Source organism: Lissotriton vulgaris, unplaced genomic scaffold (genome assembly GCF_964263255.1).
Source record: "Lissotriton vulgaris unplaced genomic scaffold, aLisVul1.2 SCAFFOLD_975, whole genome shotgun sequence".
Lineage (NCBI taxonomy): Eukaryota > Metazoa > Chordata > Amphibia > Caudata > Salamandridae > Lissotriton > Lissotriton vulgaris.
Genome location: NW_028241737.1, coordinates 590434 through 606498, shown reverse-complemented (window position 1 = coordinate 606498; position 16065 = coordinate 590434). Strand labels below are relative to the sequence as shown.

The window sequence follows — 16065 nt, the reverse complement described above, 5'->3', positions numbered from 1 at the left end:
TCACCAGATTTATCGATGGATCTTGCATATTGTTTTCAGAGGCTAGATATTGCCTAGGAAATGGTTTTTAACATAGAGATGCTGGAGTTATAATGTGTGGTCGGGCCTCAGCCCTTTCATTGTCTGCCCACTGTAAATATTTTTTACCAGCACATGTGAGTGGTGACTCTGCTTTATGAAACTTATCATATATTAGGACAATGAATATAGCAGAAGGGGCGATTGAGATGCTTGCCTACATATTTGTTTATTTTTTATATAACGGCTGATTAATCTGTTCATTATATTTCCATTTTGTGACATGTTGCATTAAAATATATCCTGCTTGCAGAATATATAAGTATTTGTACTGCGTTGGCCGGGAATCGAACCCGGGTCAACTGCTTGGAAGGCAGCTATGCTCACCACTATACCACCAACGCCCTCTGATCTGTGCGCTCTCGGTTCTTAACATTAGGATCCTGAGTTCAATGACTATCTTGCACCAGCTTCAATGGTGCATTTGGTTTAGATACCAACATGAAAAGCAATAGAAAGTTTTTTGCAGAGGGTAAGGAACTGGGATTGAAACCAAGGACAAAGCTGTGCAGAAGAGAAGAATGGAAAGCTGCATTACAAATAATAGATAAGAATATATAGAGGCAGCATGGGAAGCAAAACAGGGAAGAGAAATACAGAACATTCAATTAAATGCCCAGGAGATAGATAAGAGCAGAACAAAAAGGAAAGAATGAAATTCAAAGCCTGCCCATAAAAGTGTTTGAAGGTCCCACCAGTCATTTATGCTTATTATTGTGTGTCTTTACTTTCAAAGTACAGGGTGGATCATTTGATGATCCCTCTCTTGTATTTCAGCAGACACAGATATTTGACAAGTATTTTCTCACATAGCTGGCACAAGCTTGTGCTTTTCCTTGCTGGCAGCGTGGAAATGACAGCTTGGTCCTTGGAAGGAAAGTCAAGCAAAATTAGCAGAGGATGGTTTCGATCCATCGACCTCTGGGTTATGGGCCCAGCACGCTTCCGCTGCGCCACTCTGCTCTGTTGTGAAAGTGTTCTTTTTATGCAGATAGGGAGCATTAAGCAGAGTAGCGTGGGATTGGTACGGCTCTCACCTCATTTGCCTAAGTATATTGCAAGGCATGCTGGGTACAGAAAAACTTCATCTTCCCCTCTCACAATCAGTCATAACTGAAAGTCAGACACTCTTAGGCACTAGCCGTTTCAGACCTTTATCAAGACAGCATGTCATGAACCCTCTCTCTCTCTCTCTGTGATCCTAGCACTAGCATGCTCAGGATTTGGCTTTACCTGGGAGCCAGAGATCTACCCGGTGAGGGCTTGCCCGGTGTGAGGCTTTTGAGCGTTTGGGAGCGTTCGGGACGTGAGTGGACGTTGGACAGGAAACTCTGCGAATTTGAAGCATCCAACATTCCTGCTGCAGTGAGCGGCTCTTTCCATGGACATCTGCCTCTAGGATTCCTCTCAACTTGCCTTCTGATAAAACATTTTGTGAGCAGCAATTACCTTCGACAGCTACAAGGTGGCGCTACATTCTGGTAAGTGCACAAGTATGCACAAAATGTTAGGGACTTTTGCCAGATTTATCGGTGGATCTTGCATATTTTTTTCAGAGGCTAGATATTGCCTAGAAATGCTTTTTAACATAGAGATGTTGGAGTTATAATGTCTGGTCGGGCCTCAGCCCTTCCATTGTTTGCCCACTGTAACATATTTATTACCAGCACATGTGAGTTGTGACTCTGCTTTATAAAACTTATCATATATTAGGACAATGAATGTATCAGAAGGTGCGATTGAGATGTTTGCCTATGTATTTGTTTATTTTTTTATATATGGCTGATTAATCTGTTCATGAAATTTCCATTTTGAGACCTGTTGCATTAAAATATGTCCTGCTTGCAGAATATATAAGCATTTTCACTGCGTTGGCCGGGAATCGAACCCGGGTCAACTGCTTGGGAAGCAGCTATGCTCACCACTATACCACCAACGCCCTCTGATGTGTGTGCTCTCGGTTCTAAATATTACGTTCCCGAAATCAATGACTATCTTGCAACAGCTTCAATGGTGCATTTGGTTTCGATACCAACATGAGAAGTAGTAGAACGTTTTTTGCAGAGGGTAAGGAACTGGGGATTGAAACCAAGGACAAAGTTGTGCAGAAGAGAAGAAATGAAATGCAACAGTACAAAAAGTAGAAATCAGCATATATAGGCAGCATGGGAAGCAAAGCAGGGAAGAGAAAGAGAGAACATTCCATGAAATGCCCAGGAGATAGATAAGAGCAGAAAAAAAAGGGAAGAATGAAATTCAAAGCATGCCCAGAAAGTTGTGTGAAGCTCCCACCAGTCATTTATGGTTATAGTTGTGTGTCTTTACTTTCAAAGTACAGGGTTGATCCTTTCACGAACACTCTTGTATTACACAGACACAGATAGTTGAGAAGTCTTTTCTCACATAGCTGGCACAAGCTTGCGCTTTTCCTTTCTGGCAGTGTGGAAATGACAGCTTCGTCCTTGGAAGGAAAGTCAAGCAAAATTAGCAGAGGATGGTTTCGATCCATCGACCTCTGGGTTATGGGCCCAGCACGCTTCCGCTGCGCCACTCTGCTCGTTCATGAAGGTGATCTCTTTATGCAGATGAGGAGGCATTCAGCGGAGTGAAGTGGCATTGGTCGGGCTCTCACCTCATTTGCCTAATTATATCGCAAGGCATGCTGGGTGCAGAAAATCTTCATCTTCCCCTCTCACAATCAGTCATAACTGATAGTCCAGACCCTCTTACGCACTAGCCGTTTCAGGCCTTTATCAAGACAGCAGCTCTCCAACACTCTCTGTCTCTCTCTCTCTGTGATCCTAGTGCTAGCATGCTCAGGATTTGGCTTTACCTGGGAGCCAGAGATCTACCCGGTGAGGGCTTGCCCGGTGTAAGGCTTTTGAGCGTTTGGGAGCGTTCGGTACATGAGAGGACGTTGGACTGGAAACTATGCAAATTTGAAGCATCCAACCTTCCTGCTGCAGTCGGGGGCTCTTTCCATGGACATCTGCCTTTTGGATTCCTCTAAACTTGCCCTCTGATGAAACATTTTTTGAGCTGCAGTTACCTCCGACGTCTACAAGGTGGCGCTACATTCAGGTGAGGGCACAAGTATGCACAAAATGTTGGCGACTTTCACCAGATTTATCGATGGATCTTGCATATTGTTTTCAGAGGCTAGATATTGCCTAGGAAATGGTTTTTAACATAGAGATGCTGGAGTTATAATGTGTGGTCGGGCCTCAGCCCTTTCATTGTCTGCCCACTGTAAATATTTTTTACCAGCACATGTGAGTGGTGACTCTGCTTTATGAAACTTATCATATATTAGGACAATGAATATAGCAGAAGGGGCGATTGAGATGCTTGCCTACATATTTGTTTATTTTTTATATAACGGCTGATTAATCTGTTCATTATATTTCCATTTTGTGACATGTTGCATTAAAATATATCCTGCTTGCAGAATATATAAGTATTTGTACTGCGTTGGCCGGGAATCGAACCCGGGTCAACTGCTTGGAAGGCAGCTATGCTCACCACTATACCACCAACGCCCTCTGATCTGTGCGCTCTCGGTTCTTAACATTAGGATCCTGAGTTCAATGACTATCTTGCACCAGCTTCAATGGTGCATTTGGTTTAGATACCAACATGAAAAGCAATAGAAAGTTTTTTGCAGAGGGTAAGGAACTGGGATTGAAACCAAGGACAAAGCTGTGCAGAAGAGAAGAATGGAAAGCTGCATTACAAATAATAGATAAGAATATATAGAGGCAGCATGGGAAGCAAAACAGGGAAGAGAAATACAGAACATTCAATTAAATGCCCAGGAGATAGATAAGAGCAGAACAAAAAGGAAAGAATGAAATTCAAAGCCTGCCCATAAAAGTGTTTGAAGGTCCCACCAGTCATTTATGCTTATTATTGTGTGTCTTTACTTTCAAAGTACAGGGTGGATCATTTGATGATCCCTCTCTTGTATTTCAGCAGACACAGATATTTGACAAGTATTTTCTCACATAGCTGGCACAAGCTTGTGCTTTTCCTTGCTGGCAGCGTGGAAATGACAGCTTGGTCCTTGGAAGGAAAGTCAAGCAAAATTAGCAGAGGATGGTTTCGATCCATCGACCTCTGGGTTATGGGCCCAGCACGCTTCCGCTGCGCCACTCTGCTCTGTTGTGAAAGTGTTCTTTTTATGCAGATAGGGAGCATTAAGCAGAGTAGCGTGGGATTGGTACGGCTCTCACCTCATTTGCCTAAGTATATTGCAAGGCATGCTGGGTACAGAAAAACTTCATCTTCCCCTCTCACAATCAGTCATAACTGAAAGTCAGACACTCTTAGGCACTAGCCGTTTCAGACCTTTATCAAGACAGCATGTCATGAACCCTCTCTCTCTCTCTCTGTGATCCTAGCACTAGCATGCTCAGGATTTGGCTTTACCTGGGAGCCAGAGATCTACCCGGTGAGGGCTTGCCCGGTGTGAGGCTTTTGAGCGTTTGGGAGCGTTCGGGACGTGAGTGGACGTTGGACAGGAAACTCTGCGAATTTGAAGCATCCAACATTCCTGCTGCAGTGAGCGGCTCTTTCCATGGACATCTGCCTCTAGGATTCCTCTCAACTTGCCTTCTGATAAAACATTTTGTGAGCAGCAATTACCTTCGACAGCTACAAGGTGGCGCTACATTCTGGTAAGTGCACAAGTATGCACAAAATGTTAGGGACTTTTGCCAGATTTATCGGTGGATCTTGCATATTTTTTTCAGAGGCTAGATATTGCCTAGAAATGCTTTTTAACATAGAGATGTTGGAGTTATAATGTCTGGTCGGGCCTCAGCCCTTCCATTGTTTGCCCACTGTAACATATTTATTACCAGCACATGTGAGTTGTGACTCTGCTTTATAAAACTTATCATATATTAGGACAATGAATGTATCAGAAGGTGCGATTGAGATGTTTGCCTATGTATTTGTTTATTTTTTTATATATGGCTGATTAATCTGTTCATGAAATTTCCATTTTGAGACCTGTTGCATTAAAATATGTCCTGCTTGCAGAATATATAAGCATTTTCACTGCGTTGGCCGGGAATCGAACCCGGGTCAACTGCTTGGGAAGCAGCTATGCTCACCACTATACCACCAACGCCCTCTGATGTGTGTGCTCTCGGTTCTAAATATTACGTTCCCGAAATCAATGACTATCTTGCAACAGCTTCAATGGTGCATTTGGTTTCGATACCAACATGAGAAGTAGTAGAACGTTTTTTGCAGAGGGTAAGGAACTGGGGATTGAAACCAAGGACAAAGTTGTGCAGAAGAGAAGAAATGAAATGCAACAGTACAAAAAGTAGAAATCAGCATATATAGGCAGCATGGGAAGCAAAGCAGGGAAGAGAAAGAGAGAACATTCCATGAAATGCCCAGGAGATAGATAAGAGCAGAAAAAAAAGGGAAGAATGAAATTCAAAGCATGCCCAGAAAGTTGTGTGAAGCTCCCACCAGTCATTTATGGTTATAGTTGTGTGTCTTTACTTTCAAAGTACAGGGTTGATCCTTTCACGAACACTCTTGTATTACACAGACACAGATAGTTGAGAAGTCTTTTCTCACATAGCTGGCACAAGCTTGCGCTTTTCCTTTCTGGCAGTGTGGAAATGACAGCTTGGTCCTTGGAAGGAAAGTCAAGCAAAATTAGCAGAGGATGGTTTCGATCCATCGACCTCTGGGTTATGGGCCCAGCACGCTTCCGCTGCGCCACTCTGCTCGTTCATGAAGGTGATCTCTTTATGCAGATGAGGAGGCATTCAGCGGAGTGAAGTGGCATTGGTCGGGCTCTCACCTCATTTGCCTAATTATATCGCAAGGCATGCTGGGTGCAGAAAATCTTCATCTTCCCCTCTCACAATCAGTCATAACTGATAGTCCAGACCCTCTTACGCACTAGCCGTTTCAGGCCTTTATCAAGACAGCAGCTCTCCAACACTCTCTGTCTCTCTCTCTCTGTGATCCTAGTGCTAGCATGCTCAGGATTTGGCTTTACCTGGGAGCCAGAGATCTACCCGGTGAGGGCTTGCCCGGTGTAAGGCTTTTGAGCGTTTGGGAGCGTTCGGTACATGAGAGGACGTTGGACTGGAAACTATGCAAATTTGAAGCATCCAACCTTCCTGCTGCAGTCGGGGGCTCTTTCCATGGACATCTGCCTTTTGGATTCCTCTAAACTTGCCCTCTGATGAAACATTTTTTGAGCTGCAGTTACCTCCGACGTCTACAAGGTGGCGCTACATTCAGGTGAGGGCACAAGTATGCACAAAATGTTGGCGACTTTCACCAGATTTATCGATGGATCTTGCATATTGTTTTCAGAGGCTAGATATTGCCTAGGAAATGGTTTTTAACATAGAGATGCTGGAGTTATAATGTGTGGTCGGGCCTCAGCCCTTTCATTGTCTGCCCACTGTAAATATTTTTTACCAGCACATGTGAGTGGTGACTCTGCTTTATGAAACTTATCATATATTAGGACAATGAATATAGCAGAAGGGGCGATTGAGATGCTTGCCTACATATTTGTTTATTTTTTATATAACGGCTGATTAATCTGTTCATTATATTTCCATTTTGTGACATGTTGCATTAAAATATATCCTGCTTGCAGAATATATAAGTATTTGTACTGCGTTGGCCGGGAATCGAACCCGGGTCAACTGCTTGGAAGGCAGCTATGCTCACCACTATACCACCAACGCCCTCTGATCTGTGCGCTCTCGGTTCTTAACATTAGGATCCTGAGTTCAATGACTATCTTGCACCAGCTTCAATGGTGCATTTGGTTTAGATACCAACATGAAAAGCAATAGAAAGTTTTTTGCAGAGGGTAAGGAACTGGGATTGAAACCAAGGACAAAGCTGTGCAGAAGAGAAGAATGGAAAGCTGCATTACAAATAATAGATAAGAATATATAGAGGCAGCATGGGAAGCAAAACAGGGAAGAGAAATACAGAACATTCAATTAAATGCCCAGGAGATAGATAAGAGCAGAACAAAAAGGAAAGAATGAAATTCAAAGCCTGCCCATAAAAGTGTTTGAAGGTCCCACCAGTCATTTATGCTTATTATTGTGTGTCTTTACTTTCAAAGTACAGGGTGGATCATTTGATGATCCCTCTCTTGTATTTCAGCAGACACAGATATTTGACAAGTATTTTCTCACATAGCTGGCACAAGCTTGTGCTTTTCCTTGCTGGCAGCGTGGAAATGACAGCTTGGTCCTTGGAAGGAAAGTCAAGCAAAATTAGCAGAGGATGGTTTCGATCCATCGACCTCTGGGTTATGGGCCCAGCACGCTTCCGCTGCGCCACTCTGCTCTGTTGTGAAAGTGTTCTTTTTATGCAGATAGGGAGCATTAAGCAGAGTAGCGTGGGATTGGTACGGCTCTCACCTCATTTGCCTAAGTATATTGCAAGGCATGCTGGGTACAGAAAAACTTCATCTTCCCCTCTCACAATCAGTCATAACTGAAAGTCAGACACTCTTAGGCACTAGCCGTTTCAGACCTTTATCAAGACAGCATGTCATGAACCCTCTCTCTCTCTCTCTGTGATCCTAGCACTAGCATGCTCAGGATTTGGCTTTACCTGGGAGCCAGAGATCTACCCGGTGAGGGCTTGCCCGGTGTGAGGCTTTTGAGCGTTTGGGAGCGTTCGGGACGTGAGTGGACGTTGGACAGGAAACTCTGCGAATTTGAAGCATCCAACATTCCTGCTGCAGTGAGCGGCTCTTTCCATGGACATCTGCCTCTAGGATTCCTCTCAACTTGCCTTCTGATAAAACATTTTGTGAGCAGCAATTACCTTCGACAGCTACAAGGTGGCGCTACATTCTGGTAAGTGCACAAGTATGCACAAAATGTTAGGGACTTTTGCCAGATTTATCGGTGGATCTTGCATATTTTTTTCAGAGGCTAGATATTGCCTAGAAATGCTTTTTAACATAGAGATGTTGGAGTTATAATGTCTGGTCGGGCCTCAGCCCTTCCATTGTTTGCCCACTGTAACATATTTATTACCAGCACATGTGAGTTGTGACTCTGCTTTATAAAACTTATCATATATTAGGACAATGAATGTATCAGAAGGTGCGATTGAGATGTTTGCCTATGTATTTGTTTATTTTTTTATATATGGCTGATTAATCTGTTCATGAAATTTCCATTTTGAGACCTGTTGCATTAAAATATGTCCTGCTTGCAGAATATATAAGCATTTTCACTGCGTTGGCCGGGAATCGAACCCGGGTCAACTGCTTGGGAAGCAGCTATGCTCACCACTATACCACCAACGCCCTCTGATGTGTGTGCTCTCGGTTCTAAATATTACGTTCCCGAAATCAATGACTATCTTGCAACAGCTTCAATGGTGCATTTGGTTTCGATACCAACATGAGAAGTAGTAGAACGTTTTTTGCAGAGGGTAAGGAACTGGGGATTGAAACCAAGGACAAAGTTGTGCAGAAGAGAAGAAATGAAATGCAACAGTACAAAAAGTAGAAATCAGCATATATAGGCAGCATGGGAAGCAAAGCAGGGAAGAGAAAGAGAGAACATTCCATGAAATGCCCAGGAGATAGATAAGAGCAGAAAAAAAAGGGAAGAATGAAATTCAAAGCATGCCCAGAAAGTTGTGTGAAGCTCCCACCAGTCATTTATGGTTATAGTTGTGTGTCTTTACTTTCAAAGTACAGGGTTGATCCTTTCACGAACACTCTTGTATTACACAGACACAGATAGTTGAGAAGTCTTTTCTCACATAGCTGGCACAAGCTTGCGCTTTTCCTTTCTGGCAGTGTGGAAATGACAGCTTGGTCCTTGGAAGGAAAGTCAAGCAAAATTAGCAGAGGATGGTTTCGATCCATCGACCTCTGGGTTATGGGCCCAGCACGCTTCCGCTGCGCCACTCTGCTCGTTCATGAAGGTGATCTCTTTATGCAGATGAGGAGGCATTCAGCGGAGTGAAGTGGCATTGGTCGGGCTCTCACCTCATTTGCCTAATTATATCGCAAGGCATGCTGGGTGCAGAAAATCTTCATCTTCCCCTCTCACAATCAGTCATAACTGATAGTCCAGACCCTCTTACGCACTAGCCGTTTCAGGCCTTTATCAAGACAGCAGCTCTCCAACACTCTCTGTCTCTCTCTCTCTGTGATCCTAGTGCTAGCATGCTCAGGATTTGGCTTTACCTGGGAGCCAGAGATCTACCCGGTGAGGGCTTGCCCGGTGTAAGGCTTTTGAGCGTTTGGGAGCGTTCGGTACATGAGAGGACGTTGGACTGGAAACTATGCAAATTTGAAGCATCCAACCTTCCTGCTGCAGTCGGGGGCTCTTTCCATGGACATCTGCCTTTTGGATTCCTCTAAACTTGCCCTCTGATGAAACATTTTTTGAGCTGCAGTTACCTCCGACGTCTACAAGGTGGCGCTACATTCAGGTGAGGGCACAAGTATGCACAAAATGTTGGCGACTTTCACCAGATTTATCGATGGATCTTGCATATTGTTTTCAGAGGCTAGATATTGCCTAGGAAATGGTTTTTAACATAGAGATGCTGGAGTTATAATGTGTGGTCGGGCCTCAGCCCTTTCATTGTCTGCCCACTGTAAATATTTTTTACCAGCACATGTGAGTGGTGACTCTGCTTTATGAAACTTATCATATATTAGGACAATGAATATAGCAGAAGGGGCGATTGAGATGCTTGCCTACATATTTGTTTATTTTTTATATAACGGCTGATTAATCTGTTCATTATATTTCCATTTTGTGACATGTTGCATTAAAATATATCCTGCTTGCAGAATATATAAGTATTTGTACTGCGTTGGCCGGGAATCGAACCCGGGTCAACTGCTTGGAAGGCAGCTATGCTCACCACTATACCACCAACGCCCTCTGATCTGTGCGCTCTCGGTTCTTAACATTAGGATCCTGAGTTCAATGACTATCTTGCACCAGCTTCAATGGTGCATTTGGTTTAGATACCAACATGAAAAGCAATAGAAAGTTTTTTGCAGAGGGTAAGGAACTGGGATTGAAACCAAGGACAAAGCTGTGCAGAAGAGAAGAATGGAAAGCTGCATTACAAATAATAGATAAGAATATATAGAGGCAGCATGGGAAGCAAAACAGGGAAGAGAAATACAGAACATTCAATTAAATGCCCAGGAGATAGATAAGAGCAGAACAAAAAGGAAAGAATGAAATTCAAAGCCTGCCCATAAAAGTGTTTGAAGGTCCCACCAGTCATTTATGCTTATTATTGTGTGTCTTTACTTTCAAAGTACAGGGTGGATCATTTGATGATCCCTCTCTTGTATTTCAGCAGACACAGATATTTGACAAGTATTTTCTCACATAGCTGGCACAAGCTTGTGCTTTTCCTTGCTGGCAGCGTGGAAATGACAGCTTGGTCCTTGGAAGGAAAGTCAAGCAAAATTAGCAGAGGATGGTTTCGATCCATCGACCTCTGGGTTATGGGCCCAGCACGCTTCCGCTGCGCCACTCTGCTCTGTTGTGAAAGTGTTCTTTTTATGCAGATAGGGAGCATTAAGCAGAGTAGCGTGGGATTGGTACGGCTCTCACCTCATTTGCCTAAGTATATTGCAAGGCATGCTGGGTACAGAAAAACTTCATCTTCCCCTCTCACAATCAGTCATAACTGAAAGTCAGACACTCTTAGGCACTAGCCGTTTCAGACCTTTATCAAGACAGCATGTCATGAACCCTCTCTCTCTCTCTCTGTGATCCTAGCACTAGCATGCTCAGGATTTGGCTTTACCTGGGAGCCAGAGATCTACCCGGTGAGGGCTTGCCCGGTGTGAGGCTTTTGAGCGTTTGGGAGCGTTCGGGACGTGAGTGGACGTTGGACAGGAAACTCTGCGAATTTGAAGCATCCAACATTCCTGCTGCAGTGAGCGGCTCTTTCCATGGACATCTGCCTCTAGGATTCCTCTCAACTTGCCTTCTGATAAAACATTTTGTGAGCAGCAATTACCTTCGACAGCTACAAGGTGGCGCTACATTCTGGTAAGTGCACAAGTATGCACAAAATGTTAGGGACTTTTGCCAGATTTATCGGTGGATCTTGCATATTTTTTTCAGAGGCTAGATATTGCCTAGAAATGCTTTTTAACATAGAGATGTTGGAGTTATAATGTCTGGTCGGGCCTCAGCCCTTCCATTGTTTGCCCACTGTAACATATTTATTACCAGCACATGTGAGTTGTGACTCTGCTTTATAAAACTTATCATATATTAGGACAATGAATGTATCAGAAGGTGCGATTGAGATGTTTGCCTATGTATTTGTTTATTTTTTTATATATGGCTGATTAATCTGTTCATGAAATTTCCATTTTGAGACCTGTTGCATTAAAATATGTCCTGCTTGCAGAATATATAAGCATTTTCACTGCGTTGGCCGGGAATCGAACCCGGGTCAACTGCTTGGGAAGCAGCTATGCTCACCACTATACCACCAACGCCCTCTGATGTGTGTGCTCTCGGTTCTAAATATTACGTTCCCGAAATCAATGACTATCTTGCAACAGCTTCAATGGTGCATTTGGTTTCGATACCAACATGAGAAGTAGTAGAACGTTTTTTGCAGAGGGTAAGGAACTGGGGATTGAAACCAAGGACAAAGTTGTGCAGAAGAGAAGAAATGAAATGCAACAGTACAAAAAGTAGAAATCAGCATATATAGGCAGCATGGGAAGCAAAGCAGGGAAGAGAAAGAGAGAACATTCCATGAAATGCCCAGGAGATAGATAAGAGCAGAAAAAAAAGGGAAGAATGAAATTCAAAGCATGCCCAGAAAGTTGTGTGAAGCTCCCACCAGTCATTTATGGTTATAGTTGTGTGTCTTTACTTTCAAAGTACAGGGTTGATCCTTTCACGAACACTCTTGTATTACACAGACACAGATAGTTGAGAAGTCTTTTCTCACATAGCTGGCACAAGCTTGCGCTTTTCCTTTCTGGCAGTGTGGAAATGACAGCTTGGTCCTTGGAAGGAAAGTCAAGCAAAATTAGCAGAGGATGGTTTCGATCCATCGACCTCTGGGTTATGGGCCCAGCACGCTTCCGCTGCGCCACTCTGCTCGTTCATGAAGGTGATCTCTTTATGCAGATGAGGAGGCATTCAGCGGAGTGAAGTGGCATTGGTCGGGCTCTCACCTCATTTGCCTAATTATATCGCAAGGCATGCTGGGTGCAGAAAATCTTCATCTTCCCCTCTCACAATCAGTCATAACTGATAGTCCAGACCCTCTTACGCACTAGCCGTTTCAGGCCTTTATCAAGACAGCAGCTCTCCAACACTCTCTGTCTCTCTCTCTCTGTGATCCTAGTGCTAGCATGCTCAGGATTTGGCTTTACCTGGGAGCCAGAGATCTACCCGGTGAGGGCTTGCCCGGTGTAAGGCTTTTGAGCGTTTGGGAGCGTTCGGTACATGAGAGGACGTTGGACTGGAAACTATGCAAATTTGAAGCATCCAACCTTCCTGCTGCAGTCGGGGGCTCTTTCCATGGACATCTGCCTTTTGGATTCCTCTAAACTTGCCCTCTGATGAAACATTTTTTGAGCTGCAGTTACCTCCGACGTCTACAAGGTGGCGCTACATTCAGGTGAGGGCACAAGTATGCACAAAATGTTGGCGACTTTCACCAGATTTATCGATGGATCTTGCATATTGTTTTCAGAGGCTAGATATTGCCTAGGAAATGGTTTTTAACATAGAGATGCTGGAGTTATAATGTGTGGTCGGGCCTCAGCCCTTTCATTGTCTGCCCACTGTAAATATTTTTTACCAGCACATGTGAGTGGTGACTCTGCTTTATGAAACTTATCATATATTAGGACAATGAATATAGCAGAAGGGGCGATTGAGATGCTTGCCTACATATTTGTTTATTTTTTATATAACGGCTGATTAATCTGTTCATTATATTTCCATTTTGTGACATGTTGCATTAAAATATATCCTGCTTGCAGAATATATAAGTATTTGTACTGCGTTGGCCGGGAATCGAACCCGGGTCAACTGCTTGGAAGGCAGCTATGCTCACCACTATACCACCAACGCCCTCTGATCTGTGCGCTCTCGGTTCTTAACATTAGGATCCTGAGTTCAATGACTATCTTGCACCAGCTTCAATGGTGCATTTGGTTTAGATACCAACATGAAAAGCAATAGAAAGTTTTTTGCAGAGGGTAAGGAACTGGGATTGAAACCAAGGACAAAGCTGTGCAGAAGAGAAGAATGGAAAGCTGCATTACAAATAATAGATAAGAATATATAGAGGCAGCATGGGAAGCAAAACAGGGAAGAGAAATACAGAACATTCAATTAAATGCCCAGGAGATAGATAAGAGCAGAACAAAAAGGAAAGAATGAAATTCAAAGCCTGCCCATAAAAGTGTTTGAAGGTCCCACCAGTCATTTATGCTTATTATTGTGTGTCTTTACTTTCAAAGTACAGGGTGGATCATTTGATGATCCCTCTCTTGTATTTCAGCAGACACAGATATTTGACAAGTATTTTCTCACATAGCTGGCACAAGCTTGTGCTTTTCCTTGCTGGCAGCGTGGAAATGACAGCTTGGTCCTTGGAAGGAAAGTCAAGCAAAATTAGCAGAGGATGGTTTCGATCCATCGACCTCTGGGTTATGGGCCCAGCACGCTTCCGCTGCGCCACTCTGCTCTGTTGTGAAAGTGTTCTTTTTATGCAGATAGGGAGCATTAAGCAGAGTAGCGTGGGATTGGTACGGCTCTCACCTCATTTGCCTAAGTATATTGCAAGGCATGCTGGGTACAGAAAAACTTCATCTTCCCCTCTCACAATCAGTCATAACTGAAAGTCAGACACTCTTAGGCACTAGCCGTTTCAGACCTTTATCAAGACAGCATGTCATGAACCCTCTCTCTCTCTCTCTGTGATCCTAGCACTAGCATGCTCAGGATTTGGCTTTACCTGGGAGCCAGAGATCTACCCGGTGAGGGCTTGCCCGGTGTGAGGCTTTTGAGCGTTTGGGAGCGTTCGGGACGTGAGTGGACGTTGGACAGGAAACTCTGCGAATTTGAAGCATCCAACATTCCTGCTGCAGTGAGCGGCTCTTTCCATGGACATCTGCCTCTAGGATTCCTCTCAACTTGCCTTCTGATAAAACATTTTGTGAGCAGCAATTACCTTCGACAGCTACAAGGTGGCGCTACATTCTGGTAAGTGCACAAGTATGCACAAAATGTTAGGGACTTTTGCCAGATTTATCGGTGGATCTTGCATATTTTTTTCAGAGGCTAGATATTGCCTAGAAATGCTTTTTAACATAGAGATGTTGGAGTTATAATGTCTGGTCGGGCCTCAGCCCTTCCATTGTTTGCCCACTGTAACATATTTATTACCAGCACATGTGAGTTGTGACTCTGCTTTATAAAACTTATCATATATTAGGACAATGAATGTATCAGAAGGTGCGATTGAGATGTTTGCCTATGTATTTGTTTATTTTTTTATATATGGCTGATTAATCTGTTCATGAAATTTCCATTTTGAGACCTGTTGCATTAAAATATGTCCTGCTTGCAGAATATATAAGCATTTTCACTGCGTTGGCCGGGAATCGAACCCGGGTCAACTGCTTGGGAAGCAGCTATGCTCACCACTATACCACCAACGCCCTCTGATGTGTGTGCTCTCGGTTCTAAATATTACGTTCCCGAAATCAATGACTATCTTGCAACAGCTTCAATGGTGCATTTGGTTTCGATACCAACATGAGAAGTAGTAGAACGTTTTTTGCAGAGGGTAAGGAACTGGGGATTGAAACCAAGGACAAAGTTGTGCAGAAGAGAAGAAATGAAATGCAACAGTACAAAAAGTAGAAATCAGCATATATAGGCAGCATGGGAAGCAAAGCAGGGAAGAGAAAGAGAGAACATTCCATGAAATGCCCAGGAGATAGATAAGAGCAGAAAAAAAAGGGAAGAATGAAATTCAAAGCATGCCCAGAAAGTTGTGTGAAGCTCCCACCAGTCATTTATGGTTATAGTTGTGTGTCTTTACTTTCAAAGTACAGGGTTGATCCTTTCACGAACACTCTTGTATTACACAGACACAGATAGTTGAGAAGTCTTTTCTCACATAGCTGGCACAAGCTTGCGCTTTTCCTTTCTGGCAGTGTGGAAATGACAGCTTGGTCCTTGGAAGGAAAGTCAAGCAAAATTAGCAGAGGATGGTTTCGATCCATCGACCTCTGGGTTATGGGCCCAGCACGCTTCCGCTGCGCCACTCTGCTCGTTCATGAAGGTGATCTCTTTATGCAGATGAGGAGGCATTCAGCGGAGTGAAGTGGCATTGGTCGGGCTCTCACCTCATTTGCCTAATTATATCGCAAGGCATGCTGGGTGCAGAAAATCTTCATCTTCCCCTCTCACAATCAGTCATAACTGATAGTCCAGACCCTCTTACGCACTAGCCGTTTCAGGCCTTTATCAAGACAGCAGCTCTCCAACACTCTCTGTCTCTCTCTCTCTGTGATCCTAGTGCTAGCATGCTCAGGATTTGGCTTTACCTGGGAGCCAGAGATCTACCCGGTGAGGGCTTGCCCGGTGTAAGGCTTTTGAGCGTTTGGGAGCGTTCGGTACATGAGAGGACGTTGGACTGGAAACTATGCAAATTTGAAGCATCCAACCTTCCTGCTGCAGTCGGGGGCTCTTTCCATGGACATCTGCCTTTTGGATTCCTCTAAACTTGCCCTCTGATGAAACATTTTTTGAGCTGCAGTTACCTCCGACGTCTACAAGGTGGCGCTACATTCAGGTGAGGGCACAAGTATGCACAAAATGTTGGCGACTTTCACCAGATTTATCGATGGATCTTGCATATTGTTTTCAGAGGCTAGATATTGCCTAGGAAATGGTTTTTAACATAGAGATGCTGGAGTTA

At 43.7% G+C, this 16065-nt stretch overlaps 20 non-coding genes across 20 annotated transcripts; all 20 read right to left on the bottom strand.

The window, feature by feature from the left end:
• Window positions 1–350: 350 nt before the first annotated feature.
• Window positions 351–422, bottom strand: TRNAG-UCC (transfer RNA glycine (anticodon UCC)). The gene has a single exon. It is a non-coding gene; the product is annotated as a tRNA-Gly (tRNA).
• Window positions 423–969: 547 nt separating this feature from the next.
• Window positions 970–1041, bottom strand: TRNAM-CAU (transfer RNA methionine (anticodon CAU)). The gene has a single exon. It is a non-coding gene; the product is annotated as a tRNA-Met (tRNA).
• Window positions 1042–1945: 904 nt separating this feature from the next.
• Window positions 1946–2017, bottom strand: TRNAG-CCC (transfer RNA glycine (anticodon CCC)). Its single transcript has one exon. It is a non-coding gene; the product is annotated as a tRNA-Gly (tRNA).
• A 546-nt stretch (window positions 2018–2563) lies between these two features.
• On the bottom strand, window positions 2564–2635 carry TRNAM-CAU (transfer RNA methionine (anticodon CAU)). The gene has a single exon. It is a non-coding gene; the product is annotated as a tRNA-Met (tRNA).
• A 910-nt stretch (window positions 2636–3545) lies between these two features.
• On the bottom strand, window positions 3546–3617 carry TRNAG-UCC (transfer RNA glycine (anticodon UCC)). The gene has a single exon. It is a non-coding gene; the product is annotated as a tRNA-Gly (tRNA).
• Window positions 3618–4164: 547 nt separating this feature from the next.
• On the bottom strand, window positions 4165–4236 carry TRNAM-CAU (transfer RNA methionine (anticodon CAU)). The gene has a single exon. It is a non-coding gene; the product is annotated as a tRNA-Met (tRNA).
• A 904-nt stretch (window positions 4237–5140) lies between these two features.
• TRNAG-CCC (transfer RNA glycine (anticodon CCC)) lies at window positions 5141–5212 on the bottom strand. Its single transcript has one exon. It is a non-coding gene; the product is annotated as a tRNA-Gly (tRNA).
• A 546-nt stretch (window positions 5213–5758) lies between these two features.
• On the bottom strand, window positions 5759–5830 carry TRNAM-CAU (transfer RNA methionine (anticodon CAU)). Its single transcript has one exon. It is a non-coding gene; the product is annotated as a tRNA-Met (tRNA).
• A 910-nt stretch (window positions 5831–6740) lies between these two features.
• On the bottom strand, window positions 6741–6812 carry TRNAG-UCC (transfer RNA glycine (anticodon UCC)). Its single transcript has one exon. It is a non-coding gene; the product is annotated as a tRNA-Gly (tRNA).
• A 547-nt stretch (window positions 6813–7359) lies between these two features.
• TRNAM-CAU (transfer RNA methionine (anticodon CAU)) lies at window positions 7360–7431 on the bottom strand. The gene has a single exon. It is a non-coding gene; the product is annotated as a tRNA-Met (tRNA).
• A 904-nt stretch (window positions 7432–8335) lies between these two features.
• TRNAG-CCC (transfer RNA glycine (anticodon CCC)) lies at window positions 8336–8407 on the bottom strand. Its single transcript has one exon. It is a non-coding gene; the product is annotated as a tRNA-Gly (tRNA).
• Window positions 8408–8953: 546 nt separating this feature from the next.
• On the bottom strand, window positions 8954–9025 carry TRNAM-CAU (transfer RNA methionine (anticodon CAU)). The gene has a single exon. It is a non-coding gene; the product is annotated as a tRNA-Met (tRNA).
• A 910-nt stretch (window positions 9026–9935) lies between these two features.
• TRNAG-UCC (transfer RNA glycine (anticodon UCC)) lies at window positions 9936–10007 on the bottom strand. Its single transcript has one exon. It is a non-coding gene; the product is annotated as a tRNA-Gly (tRNA).
• A 547-nt stretch (window positions 10008–10554) lies between these two features.
• TRNAM-CAU (transfer RNA methionine (anticodon CAU)) lies at window positions 10555–10626 on the bottom strand. Its single transcript has one exon. It is a non-coding gene; the product is annotated as a tRNA-Met (tRNA).
• Window positions 10627–11530: 904 nt separating this feature from the next.
• On the bottom strand, window positions 11531–11602 carry TRNAG-CCC (transfer RNA glycine (anticodon CCC)). Its single transcript has one exon. It is a non-coding gene; the product is annotated as a tRNA-Gly (tRNA).
• Window positions 11603–12148: 546 nt separating this feature from the next.
• Window positions 12149–12220, bottom strand: TRNAM-CAU (transfer RNA methionine (anticodon CAU)). Its single transcript has one exon. It is a non-coding gene; the product is annotated as a tRNA-Met (tRNA).
• Window positions 12221–13130: 910 nt separating this feature from the next.
• Window positions 13131–13202, bottom strand: TRNAG-UCC (transfer RNA glycine (anticodon UCC)). The gene has a single exon. It is a non-coding gene; the product is annotated as a tRNA-Gly (tRNA).
• Window positions 13203–13749: 547 nt separating this feature from the next.
• On the bottom strand, window positions 13750–13821 carry TRNAM-CAU (transfer RNA methionine (anticodon CAU)). Its single transcript has one exon. It is a non-coding gene; the product is annotated as a tRNA-Met (tRNA).
• Window positions 13822–14725: 904 nt separating this feature from the next.
• TRNAG-CCC (transfer RNA glycine (anticodon CCC)) lies at window positions 14726–14797 on the bottom strand. Its single transcript has one exon. It is a non-coding gene; the product is annotated as a tRNA-Gly (tRNA).
• A 546-nt stretch (window positions 14798–15343) lies between these two features.
• On the bottom strand, window positions 15344–15415 carry TRNAM-CAU (transfer RNA methionine (anticodon CAU)). The gene has a single exon. It is a non-coding gene; the product is annotated as a tRNA-Met (tRNA).
• Window positions 15416–16065: the final 650 nt, after the last annotated feature.